At 35.9% G+C, this 14,077-nt stretch overlaps 1 protein-coding gene across 1 annotated transcript in view; it reads right to left on the bottom strand.

Moving 5' to 3' along the window:
- FOXP2 (forkhead box P2) overlaps positions 1-14,077 on the bottom strand; it is a 582,130-nt gene that overhangs the window by 70,881 nt on the left and 497,172 nt on the right.

Below are 14,077 nucleotides of genomic sequence, written 5' to 3'. Positions count from 1 at the left end.
TTTCACAGCCAGTTTATTCATACTTTCAAACATTTTAGCTAACTGGACAGAAATCTGAAAAGAATAATTTGACCCAAAGGAGGATACAGTTTCTTAAAAAAAATTCAATATACAAATTCCTCTACTGCAATTTTTAAACCATAATGGCCTAATATATTTCATAAATTAAAAAAAACCTAGCAACATTTTATGAAATAGCACCATATTCAATTCACAGTGAAGCTTATTTGTTACAAATTGCCATTGCTTTATTCTCTTTTATATTGTACCTAATACAGATTTAAGTTCCTAGATTCAGAATACATTTCAAATCCAATATAAACTGTTGTAGTACTATGAAAACACACTTAAACACTCTCCTCATAAGATGTATTAAAAATGATTGCTCTTTATAGATGAGATCTGAGTGATAACACTGGACTTACTGATCGAAACTATGTCCCTGTTTTGGTTTTACACAGATAACTATTTTGTGATTGGTGAAGATAATACAACTAGTATTCACAGTTTCTTTTCACAAAGTGGCCACTTCTTTTTAGATATAATTATACCACACCAGAGGATCAAACAGATAATTTAAATTGAAATACTTCTTTATGAATGATGATTTTAAAGAGTATTAATAAAGATGCAGATAGCAACAAAAAGCCTGGTTGCAATCTTAGACTTTGAAACTAGAAAAATTCAACTTGAATATTGAATCTTGCTTGTTTCGTCACTTTGTTCAAGCTGTTTAATTTCTCTGAGCCTCTATTCCTTTACCAGTAAAATAAGGGTAAGTATATCCATGTCACTTGGTTATGCTCAGGATTAAATATGATAGTGCATGTAAATACATAACACACAGTAACCACTCAAATTATCTCCTTTCCTTTCTTGCCTCTTCACCCAGATGAACTTCCCCTTCTAGAGACTTAATTATATGTAATAAATTGCCTCAGTTTATAAAAGTGGAATACGAAGACAGATTATCCTATCGGTAGTCTCTTCTTAAACTTAATATCTAAAAACATTTAAAAGATTGAGGATCTTTTGATCTACATAGAATCCTGAGGGATTTACATCAGAAATAAATAAATAAAACAAAGTGATATATGATACCTGATAATAGTGTGCTATGAGTACATTTATGCATTCTATCATTTATATAACAGATATATTCTGGTACAAAATATATGTCAAGCTAAATATTTTGGTTTTGTCTGTTGCATAGCAGTCAAACCTTGTCTGAGGAAATATGTACTTGTTAAATTCTAGCCCCGCCTCATAGGTAGCCTAAGGTCAATTCAATAATGGATAAACCACCATAGTCTCTACTAGTACTAATTATTTGGTTTCAAGTGTTAGGATTCCAACTTGCTCATAAGATTCTTTGTGTCCTTCCTTCCCTTCCCTTCCCTTCCTTCCCTCCCCTCCCCTCCCCTCCCTTCCCCTCCCCTCCCCTTCCCCCCCCCCCCCCCTTCCCTCCCTCCTTCCTTCCCTCCCTCCCTCCCTCCCTCCCTCCTTCCTTCCTTCCTTCCTTCCTCCCTCCCTCTCTCTGTCTTGCACACACACCTTTAAAAATGAAAATCTCTCTTTAGCTTGGAGATCATACCAAAAAAAGGCTAATTTCTATATTTTTGTAGAGACAGGGTTTCAACATGTTGGTGAAGCCCGGCTTGAACTCCTGATCTCAGGTGATCTGCCTGCCTCATTCAACCTCCCAGAGCACTAGGACTACAGGTGTGACTCACCGTGCCCAGCCAAGCATTTCTTGATTAGAGAGTAGGAAAACATGGAGATTCTAAAAAATTTAAGAAGATTGATTTGATCGGATTTAAATTTTAGAAATATTTGTGGCAACAATGCTAGTTAGGAGATTGGTGTGGACTTTTTAGATTTCTTGAATGGGATAGAGAGGAAGGGGGGATTTGTGGGATGTTTAACAGTAATATATAGGATGTGATTTATTATATATAGAATTCTTTTAAGAAAAGGAGAAATCTAGGAGACGCAAAGGCATCTGAAAAGATGATAGTCTCATTTATGATGGTAAAGAATACAGAAAGTGGATTAGTTCGCAGCATATTTGGCATGCTAAATTTAAATTTAAGGGAACTATAGAATATCTAAGTAGAATGTCCAATAGGCTGTTATATATGGAGGTTCTTTTACAACTGAATTTTTATTTTTACAGAGAGTCACATGCTCTGTTGCCAATTCTGGAGAGCAGTGGCACAATCACAGCTGACTTTCAGCCTCACTTTTGGGCTCAGGAGACACTCTTGCAACAGCCTCCCCAGTAGGGTAGACTATAGATGTGCATCACCATGTCTAGCTAATTTATTATTTTTATTATTTTTTTAGAGATGGGAGGGTCTCACTATGTTGCCCAGGCTGGTCTTGAACTCCTAAACTCAAGCAATCTTCCAGCCTCGAGCTGCCAACATAAATCCCAGGGGATTACAGGGATGAACCACTATACCAGCCTATATGTTGTTCTTGAACCAAAGAATAATGTCTCTAGATTTAGATTTGGGGATTCATTAGCATATCAATAATAGTTCAAATCATAGTGTAGGCAGAGTTACCCATTAATCTATATGAGGCCTGTAGAATAAGAGTAGAAATCTGGGAATAGAATTTTAAGGAGTTAATATCTTAAGGAAATATGTAACAATCCCCATAACAGTATGAATATCCATGAAATTCACTGTGCTAAGAATTAAGGAGATAATGGCAAGTCAGTAAAACCAACCTCCGTTCCTTGGCTTCTTCTCTCCATTCCACTGCAAACTATTTATTAATCACTTATTGTAGGCTAGGCACAGTGGCTCACAACTGCAATCCTAGCACTATGGGAGGCTAAGGGAGGTGGATCACGAGGTCAGGAGATGGAGACCATCCTGGCTAACACTTTGAAACCCCACCTCTAATAACAATGCAAAAAATCAGCCAGGCGTGGTGGCACATGCCTATAGTCCCAGCTACTTGGGAGGCTGAGGCAGGAGAATCGCTTGAACCTGGAAGGCGGAAGTTTCATTGAGCTGAGATTGCACCATGTCACTCCAGCCTGGGCGACAGAGCTAGACTCCATCTCAAACAAACCAAAACAAAAACAAACCAAAAAACAACAAAAAATCACCTACTGTATGCCAGATACATAGGAGACGGTAGGAATACTATAGGAACAAGACGTAAAAGGTTCATGTCCTTGCAAAGGTTATATTCTAATGTAGGGGGAATAATTCAACAAACTGGTGAGTAAGTAAAATAATTACAAACATTGATATATTCTAGGAAAGAAATATAAAAGGTGTTAAACAAAGAGGATCACCTAAATTGTAAGGTCAGGGAAGGTCTCAAAAGGTAGCATTTAAGCTAAAACCTCTGAAATGAGAAAGGACCATGAACTGACAGGATCAAAGGAGATCCAAACTAAAGGAGAACAAGCTCCCACAAAGTTCCTGAACGTGTCCTGGAACAAGGGGAATTACGTGGCGATGAAGCTGAAGACATCAGCAAGGGCCCAACACAGCCTCTATTTATACTCTAACAAAAGAGACCCACAGTAAATCATTCACTGTGCTACTAATTACTTAATAGTAGCAGCAGAAAGTGCTCTAAGGGGGAAAGCTGATGCCAGAGAAACACTGTAATTTGAAGGCACAGAGAGGAAGCTGAGTCTGGGAAGAAAATTGAGACAGCCTAGCTAGAGAAGTTGAGTTGGAAAATGGGAGAATGGTATTATAAAATTCAAGCCAAAAGAATGTTTTAAGAAGGAAACCATGAGACTAAGTAAAGAGATGAAGATAATCACGAAATAATGTTCTATGTCTTGGTCAATACGGAGGTTATTCAATTGAGCTAAAATCACCTTAGGGGAGGGTTGGGTCAGAAGTCATATTGCAGATTTATAAGGAGGAAGTGGGCACTAACAGATAGTAATAGAGAGTAGATCATCCTTTTAGTTAACTAGATTATGATGACAGTGAGCAATATAGTTGCTTAACTGGAAGGGTATGTGGATTACAAGAAATTTTATTTATTTATTTTTTTTCTGAGATGGCGTCTTGCTCTATCACCCAGACTGGAGTGCAATGATGTGATCTTGGCTCACTGTAACCTTCGCTTCCCGGGTTCAAGCAATTCTCCTGCCTCAGCCTCACAAGTAGCTGGGATTACAGGTGTGCACCACCATACCCGACTAATTTTTGTATTTTTAGTAGACGGGGGTTTCACCATGTTGGCCAGGCTGGTCTTGAACTCCTGACCTTGTGATCCACCTGCCTCGGCCTCCCAACGTGCTGGGATTATAGGTATGAGAAGATCTGGGGGCATATTTATCTGTTTATTATTCCCCAGTTAGAGAAGTGCTGCCGAAATATGAGGGGAAAAACACAGTCACTAGGCAGAAGATCACATTCAAAGCATCAGGTGGACAGACTGTTCCTACATAGTTTAATTTGGTTTGTTGTTGTAGATGATGATGATCTTTTCTTGTTATATCTTCTGATTGAATTGTTACGTGGGACTATAAAGTCTGTTGCTACTTTGCTCCATATGTAAGCATCAATGCCATTAGATATAATAAATAAATGTAAAAAATGAAACCATAAAAATTCTAGATAACATACATGGAATAATTGTTAAGGAGGTGGGAAGATCCACCTAACAATGAGACAAAACCCAGAGTCCACAAAAGAAAATACAAATAATTTACGTTTAAAAATCTGCCTAGTACAAACCGTAACAAAGTTAAAAGTAAATGGCAAACTAGGAATATTTTCAACTCATAATTTCCCTAATATGTGAAATACTCCTTATAGGTTAATACAAAAAAGAAAAAAGGGGCAAAGTACTACACGGTTTGTAGAAAATATCTCTTTTACATATGAAAATATGTTCAACCTAACTTATAAAGACAGTAAATTAAAGATATTTTGAAAAATTTATCAGATTGGGAAGAGTGAGACTGTGTAATAACATTGTGTTGGTGAGGCTGTAGAAAGTAGATGCTAGCTTATGGAAGCATAAAGTGGCAACAAATCTATAGGCAGCATTTGGGTAACAGCTATCAAAATTAAAACTGAACATATTCTTTGATCTAGGAATTCTATCTCTATAAGTTTATCCTCAGCTATACATATTCCGTCTATGTGAAATTACATATGTTCAGACATATTAATTAAGACATTTTAAACAATAAATTAGAAACATCCCAGATGACAATCAACAGGAGACTGGTTAAATGACAGCCATTAGTGGAAGGAATACTATTCAGTCACAGAAATAAATGAGGGGTCTATGGCCATGTCATTCTGAATGTGCTCAATTTTATCTGATCTCGGAAGCTAAGCAGGGTTAAGCCTGGTTAGTACTTGGTGTGGGAGACCACCTGGTAGTACTGGGTGCTATAGGCTTTAAAAAATAATAATAATAAAAGAACTGAGGAGGCTTTTTATGGCTTGCTAAGCATTGACTTCCAAAATATATTTCTTAATGCAAAAAGCAAGTACCATTTGGTGTAAAATATACATAGTGCTTGAATATGCACAAAATATCTCTACACGGATATATAAGAAACTAATAATATTGGTTGTTTCTAGGGAAGGGAACTGTCTATGGGACACAGGTATAAAAAACACTTTCTGCTTTTTATAGCTTTTGAATTTTAAAACATGTAAATATATTATTAATCCAAAAAATAAATACATCCTAAATGCAGTTATGAGGCACATTAAGATTATAAATAATTCACAGCTTTTCAAAAGAATTATTTTTCAAGAATAATGCTTCAGAGAGTCAATCACATGCAAAATATATAATGGTAAATACTTCCCACCAGATTTAAATTATTATAAAACGTTCTTTGAGTAAAACCACTGACAAAGTAATACAAAAGTAACTTAGCTTTGACCCTAATGTCATGGTAATGTCTAACAGACACTGTCAGGCTGGTGACAATTTCTGGTAGTATACATAGGAAAAGAGTATTGGCAAGCAAAAATTCTTATTTGAAATAAACAGGTGAGAGGAAAATTGGATAAACTATATTGGATTTCCCCAAGAACATAATGGAAATATAATTTATATCCATGAATAAGATACTTTTCATCTACAGATATCAACAACTTGATAAATGCTACTATCCTATACAACTGACAAAGCCTGGAAGAGGTAGACAATAATCCTTTGGTTATAGGAACTGACAGGAACATAAAAAATGTACTGTGGATCAAGCCCTGTATTCTGTAACTTAGTGCCACTATTTTAGAGTCAGGCTTCCTGACAGTCTGTCACATTTCCCTCAAAAAAGTAGGACTGTACCTTCAACATTCTTGACCTTCTCTTGAATGCCATTTCTTAATCTATTAGTCAGGATTTACCTGAACTCTTACTGAACCTCATTTATTCACTTATTCACTCCCTTAGAGAGCATGTGTCTATATACATATTAAAAATCCCATATATATACACACACACATATATCTATACATATATATGTATGTGTGTATATGTATGGGATATATATATATATATTCCAACTATATATACAATATATACACACACACATATATATGTATATATATATATGCAAACAAATTACATATATGTGTGTGTGTGTGTGTGTGTGTGTGTGTGTGTATATGTGTATATATATATAATATATAGTTGGAATATATGAAGGCTGACATTACTAGTTATTCTTCCCACATGATGCGTGAGCAAGGAGGCCTCTGCTGCTCTTATATCACAGCAGCTGGGCACAATACGGGAGCTGCTTCAGAAATCTCTTCCTTTCCAGTCTCTAGACTTCCAGATCAAATCCAGGATATCAAACTCTCAGTTCCTCCATTTTCATCGTGTGAAATGAAGAGAAACAAAATATGCTGATATATATATAGACTATCTATAGTTTCATCTCTAGGTACTCTAAAACTCTCTGCTATTGGGATTTTTCATATAATTAACTTTTATAGAGTCCCTAAAAAGTAGCTTTAAAAGTATTTCATAATGAATCTAAATTATTTTTCATTCTTATTCCATTTGTCACTTCTTTTTTACTCTCTACTCTCTCACCTACCAATATACCATACACCAATGACTATATGGTAGCCATTGTTACCACTATGTTAGACAAAAATCTCTAAGGATGCAAGTGTCATGATATGGTTACACATATCATGACACTTGCATCCTTAGAGATTTTACACTAACCAAGGTGCTGATTGTATATATGCTTTCTTTTGGGAAGAAGAAAAAAGAAATTGCAATTATAGCTAAATGGCAGTCAAAATTGAATGGGATGGACGCATAGAAAGAAAAAATCTCCTGGGGTTATTTTAAGCAATGAAAATGTCTTCAAAATGGAGCTAGGTCCTATGAATTTAGCCATAAATATTTTCTTCTTTAGTTGTTTTCTCTAAGCTTCATGAAGAAGCTAGGTCATCGTGCTCATTGCTGTGTAATCTGTGCTTAGTGTGGTACCTGGCACAAAATACACAGTTAAACATTTTTTTTTGAAGAACAAATCAATGAATGAATAAATGTCACATGGAATGTGGTAATTAGAAAATAGAAAAATATTGTTCAGATGCTTCTGAGAGCAGTACAAATATAATGCTTTCCCTACAGCTTTTTCAACATACTAACCCTTTAAATACTAAAGTGAAAATGAAGAGTTGAAATTAGACTAAAATTTTCAAAAGTGTTCATGTAAGTGGCCAAGTAGAAATCTCTATTTACAAATCAGAAAAAAAAAAATCAGAACAAATTTCACATATTCCCAATAAGGCAAATGAGTTTAGACAGGCATTTCTTTTGGCATATTCATAAAGAAGCATTATAGAACAAGATATCTCCACTAGCATTCTGATTACTACTGAATAACTTACTATAGATACCCAAACATATGGGTGAAATATTTCTTACAGCTTACCTACAGAATTTCACACATCTCAAATTCTTTCTCTTCATAGAAACCTCAACACTGAAATAGGGATAATAGTATAAGAAAAAAAAAAAAAAGAATGAAAAAAGAACTCTTAGGGCCAGGCGTCATGGCTGATGCTTGTAATCCCAGCACTTTGGACAGCAGAGGCAGGAGGATCACTTGAGCCTAGGAGTTTGAGATCAGCCTGGGCAAAAGGGGAGACCTCCATCTCAACCAAAAACAATAAAAAAATTAGCCATACATGGTGACATATGTCTGTGATCCCAGCTATTTTGGAGGCTGAGGTGAAAGGATTGTGCCACTGCACTCCAGCCTGAGTTACAGAGTGAGACTCAAAAACAAAAAACTTAAAATTAAAAAATCTTCCTAGGAGTTACTGGGCATCTTTTAGCTTCAATAAACCTGGTGCTCAGTAAGGTTTACTGACTAAATATATAACGTTAAATTTAGAAAAAGTTTACAAAAGTAATCTTCCTTTACAAATGGTTTCAATTAAGAATTATATATATATAATGTATGTACAGTGTTGACATTAAAATATTAAAGTATATTTTAAAATTCACCTATAATTCTATTACCTTCCATATCATCAAGAACTAATGCATTTTCTGCATTTTAAATACCAATTTTAACATAGAATTTATTTGTTTAAAAAGTAGTGTACACTTATTAAACATAAAAAATACCAAAACATAGAATTTTTTGAAACCATAGTTTTACCATTCAAACTGTGTTGTCCCCAACAACATAGTTCAAATTTTAGTTATCATATTAACTCTGAATAAGTGAATACATTATAAACTTCACTGCTAGATCTTTAGTCCATAAATCACTACATACACAACACATATGCATCATGATCAGTAACAAATCATGTCACTTCTATCAAAGTTTTTGGTGACTGATCACTGAGCAACTGTTACTTAGTTCATGCACAGACACCACGTAATATAGTTGTGTTGTCTCTTGATCTCCAAGTGATAAACGTATGTGACATTTTACAAAATGGATAATCAAAAGAGGAACCTGGCCAACCAAGATGGAAATGCAGCAAAGACACAAAAAATGATAATGCTGAATGTGAAACTCAAATAGAATGTAAATGAAACTATAGGATAAAGAGCTGACCATGAGAATGTTGACACTTCCACCACTGAAAAGATTACATACACAACTAGAGGAATTTACTGAAAGTGACTTAATAACATAAATGAGAAAAGTGCTTGTGACAAAAAGACAAAGATGCACCAGTGGAAGTGACACTGACAAAATGGTTCACATTAAAGGAATTTTCAGAGACATTCCATAAAATTGAAGGTTCAAAGGATAAAATGTTAGAAGCTAATCCAAAGTTAGAATGGAGTGTGATAAGTCACCAAGGCATAGAAAAGACATTCTATATCAAAGGAGACGATAAGCACTGTTCAACCCATTCTTGAAAAGAATTTTACAAAGAAATAAAACATTTTAATTCTTAATATTTTGAATGCTTCATAATATAGTAAACTACATTAACGTTGGTTTTACTATTTTCTCATTTCTTTATAAATTTATAATTAACAGTAGGAGATTTTTTAATGTTTTTGCAAATATTTTAAGTTTGGAATGATCATAATTTTTCCCATTGATTATTAAGATTCTTTGCACACTTTTAACTTTCAGGGTTCTTTTTACAGTGTCATATTATTGTGCAAAACAGGGACTGCCTGTATATGAAGGTTTCCTTTTTTTTTTTTTTCTTTCTTTTTTTTAATTTCAGATGGAGTCCTACTCTGTTGCCCAGGTTGGAGTGCAGTGGTGCAATCTCTGCTTACTACAACCTCCGACTCCTGGGTTCAAGCAATTCTCTTGCCTCAGCCTCCTGAGTAGAAGGAATTATAGGCACCTGCTACCATGTCTAGCTCATTTTTTTGTATTACTTTTAGTAGAGATGGGGTTTCGCCATGTTTGGCAGGCTTGTCTCGAACTCCTGACCTCAGGTGATCTGCCCGTCTTTGCCTCCCAAAGTGGTGGGATTACAGGCTTAAGCCACTGTGCCCAGCTGAAGGTTTCTTTTTAAAAATATGGTTGTGATTAAATTGAACTTCTCCATCTGGTAGTGAATTTTGCCAGAAGGACACTTTTTCATATTTCTCTTATCTAGTTAGAGAGTTATCAATGTAATTAACATGTTTTGTTGTTGTTTTTAAGTTTCATACAGATGCTTTTGCAAAAGGAGGAACAAAGTCTTCCATATTTTTGCAAATTTATTATTTTAGTCAGTGGTGAGGGGCTCACTCAGCTGAAGTGGCCCCTAGAATGATATTTCCCAATGATCCAAGCCTTTGTTTAATACCCTCCCTAAGAGTAAGTAGAACCTGTGACTTGCTTCTAGCTAGTAGAATATAGCAAAGATGGTGAGGACTCCCAGAGACTTTTCTGCACAAATATCTCAGTCTTCCACATATGGAAGGTAGGTAAAATCAGAAAAGGAGAGAATCATCCAGGGAGATCCAAGGGAAGAGAAGAGTGGCTACAGCCAGTCAAGGAAGAGGAACCCATGGAGATGACAGAGAAATAATGGAGACCCAGATGAACAAATATAAGGGAATCTAAGAAAGGAAATAAATGGTCAGTGGTGTCAAAAGTAAGCTGAAATTGCCACTGTGTTTTATTTCAGCCATTCTAATAGGTATGTAGTGAAAAGGAATCATGGTTTTCATTTGTATTATCACAATGCTAGTGATGTTGAACATCATTCGCATCCATCTATCCTCTATGGCAAAATGTCTGTTCATAGCTTTCTTTTTTTGGTGGGGGGAGGGAGGTCAAACTGCACTTCATTTGTTACTATAACATTCTTTTTAAACTGATCAACCACAAGCATGCACAAAGTTCTCTGAATGAAATTGCTTCCACAGCCTGTTGTATAGAAATGGCTAAATTATAAAGGTGATTCAAAAAAAAGGTGGTGAAATGTTACTTCCTTAATTAGATTTTATTATATGGCACAGGTGATGAGACGTGACTACTGTGATTACTTTTTGTTATACAAGACTCCATTTTAGCAGATTTTATCCCTCTTCTGCTGGCCTTGAAGAAGTATGCTGTTATGCTGTGAAATGCCTATGAAGACAGTAGCCTTTAGAAACCAAGACCTCAGTCATATGGCCATAGAAAAATTAATTCTGCAGACAACTTAAATGAGCTTGGAAGCAGATTCTTCTCCTGAAAAACTTCCAGGTGAGAACACAACACAGCCAACATCAACTGCAGACTTGTGAGATCCTGAGAAGAGGACCTAGTTGATCCACACCAGATTCCTAACCCACAGAAACTGTGCAATAATAAGTATGTATTGTTTTAATTTGCTCTATTTGTGGGACCTGGTAATATAGTACTGGAAACCAATAAACCAGGCATAAAATTTTTGATTCATAGACTTTTTCCTTCAAAACTGTGTAGATATGGCTGAAGCCATAATGCAGGAAGTATTAGGGTTAACAACTGTAATGCCAAATACCCTCCATTTCCCTTTCTACCTAACTTTATTTTCTTCTATTCATTAGTTTTTAAAAAACATTTCTTAGATTTTATGTTAGGTTACCATTTCTATATGAAATGTTTTGATTTCTTCCCAAACATTTGATCAAGAAATGTTTGTATTCAGGAACTCCATTCTCTCCCTATCTATTATTATTTCATATTTTGAAGCCTCTGTAAATTTTCTTTGTATTGTGAGAGTATATAAATTTCTCCCTTCTATTAGGGAGTTGAATTAGCTTTTAACTATTGTATCTCCAAAGCAAAATTTAATTATAATATTTTAATGTCTCTGCAATCTTTATTACATTTTTATATTACTCTTCAAACTTATACCATTTTCTTCTCATTTCAGCCTATTCTGATCTTTCTGATCTTACAGGTCTCTTTTTGTTGTTGTTGTTGTTGGTTTTTTTTTTCTTTTTTTTGAGACTGAGTTTTGCTTTTGTTGCCCAGGGTGGAGTACAATGGTACGATCTTGGCTCACCGTGCAACCTCCGCCTCCCAGGTTCAAATGATTCTTCTGCCTCAGTCTCCTGAGTAGCTGGGATTACAGGCATGCACAACCACATCCGGCTAATTTTTTATTTTTAATAGAGACAGGGGTTCTCCATGTTGGTCAGGCTGGTCTTGAACTCCCGACCTGAGGTGATCTACCTGCCTTGGCCTCCCAAAGTACTGGGATTGCAGGCATGAACTGCCGCACTGGGCACTCTTTGTGTTTTATAAATCTCGTATTTTCTTGAAACCTATCGAAGATATCAAGCAATTTTGTATTTCTTCTCTTTTGAATGATATAGTACAGTGCTCCTTGAATGTATTCCTCCCCTCAGTTGATAGAAATGAGTTTTTCCCCTTTTTTTCTACATTTTCCATCTTCTTAAGTAGTGATCTATCTAGCCTTGTACTTGCCCACAGGTTTGGTGGATTACAGTTTACTAGAGTCTCTAGTCACGTGGATAAGATTGAATTTTCTCAGTTCTGCATCTGTGGCTTTATAAAATAAGCAGATACTAGCTCAATTATCAGATGGCTTTCATCTAGTGTAGCTCCGCTGGATCAAGGAGAGTCCTTATTCTCCTCCTTTCTGACATCTTCATATAAAAATAGAGCACAGATGTTAGAGGGGTAGGCTCTCGAATCAGTGGAGCTGAATGAATATACCAAGTGTCACTAGCGATGCTAAAGTGGCCTAGTCATTTAAATCTCCATTTCAGATTCCTTGTAAATAAAATGGGGTAACAGTACCAAAAAAACTCATTAATTGTGAGCGTTAAATGAGATAATGCACATGAAAGGCTTAGCACAGCAGTTAATTTTGTAAGCACTCATATATTAGCCTTCTTCTAATTTGACTATTATAATACAGAAAACTAAACCCTTCTAGGGATACAATTATCAAGACACTCTTCGCTTCTTCTACCTCTATGGCTTTACTTTTAAGAATGTTCTTTCCAGAATACAAAACATTATGTTACCATAGACTCCCTGTCTACAATATCATGCTCATTTTCCCAATCAGGTTGTTGTTTCTGACTTCATACATAAAGAAAGAATAAGGAGAGGCCAAAAGGAACAGAAACTCAAATGGCTTATAAAACCAGTCATATGTAGTTAATGAATAGTTTTCTCACTGTGACATACCTCATGTTTCAGAAGAAGACAGTGACATAACAGTAGTTCAGGTGGACTTCCAAGTTCAGAAAAGGTTTAGAGTTTTTGTACGTTTTGAGAACAGTGCAAATTTCTTAAACATTCTAGGTCTAGTTTGACTGTGAGCTGGCTTTGGCTAACTTGTCTATTAGCCCTTGACACGCACATGTATGTACCTTCGCTGAGTTTCAGATTTGAAAATAAAACTGCCAGTTATAGACATACAAATAACTGCACATCCCTGAAACTCAATGCTTGATTCTGAATCTGCAAAAAGGCTTCTTTTCCTGTAGATCCTGTCTCCTTGAATGCACCATTATTCTCCCAGTCAGCCAAACACAGTATGCCAAGGTAATTTTTATTCTTCCTTCTACTTCAATTTCATTTTCAATCAGTCAGTAACTACTGCCCAATCATCTCTATCATGCCTCTTCAGTCCAGCTCCTTCTTGGTCATTTATACTCCCTCAAGTTCTAATTCCATACTTGGCCATTTTTCATTTGGACTATTGTTACAGTCTCTGAAGAGGTCTCCAGTCTTCTAATGTCTTGCTTCTCCAATCAATACTACTCATTGTTGCCAGAATTATCTTCCCAAAATACAAATCTCTTTAGGCCAATACCCTTGTCAAATACTAGAAAGCTCTCTCAATCCTAAAGAAGAGAGTTTATTTGTCCTTACTTGAAATTTAAGGTCTGTCACAACCTAACCCTAACTCCTTTCCAGGTCCATGTCCCTGGCCTGTAACACACTTTGGTGCCAGTGCCACCCTCAGAGCACATTTAGAACAAATGCTTTCCACCAAGTTAGTTTTTTTCATGTCTCTCCAGTTGGAGCACAATGTGCTGGCAAACACCTCAATCTACCCCAAACCTTATCATTTGAGGCTCAGCACAGCACAGTGGCCACTTCTATGCCAAGATCCACAGGGCACTTGGATTAGCAATAAATTGTCTCTTCTATTCC

Source organism: Cebus imitator, unplaced genomic scaffold (genome assembly GCF_001604975.1).
Source record: "Cebus imitator isolate Cc_AM_T3 unplaced genomic scaffold, Cebus_imitator-1.0 Scaffold90, whole genome shotgun sequence".
NCBI lineage: Eukaryota > Metazoa > Chordata > Mammalia > Primates > Cebidae > Cebus > Cebus imitator.
This window is presented reverse-complemented; position numbering and strand designations above follow the sequence as displayed.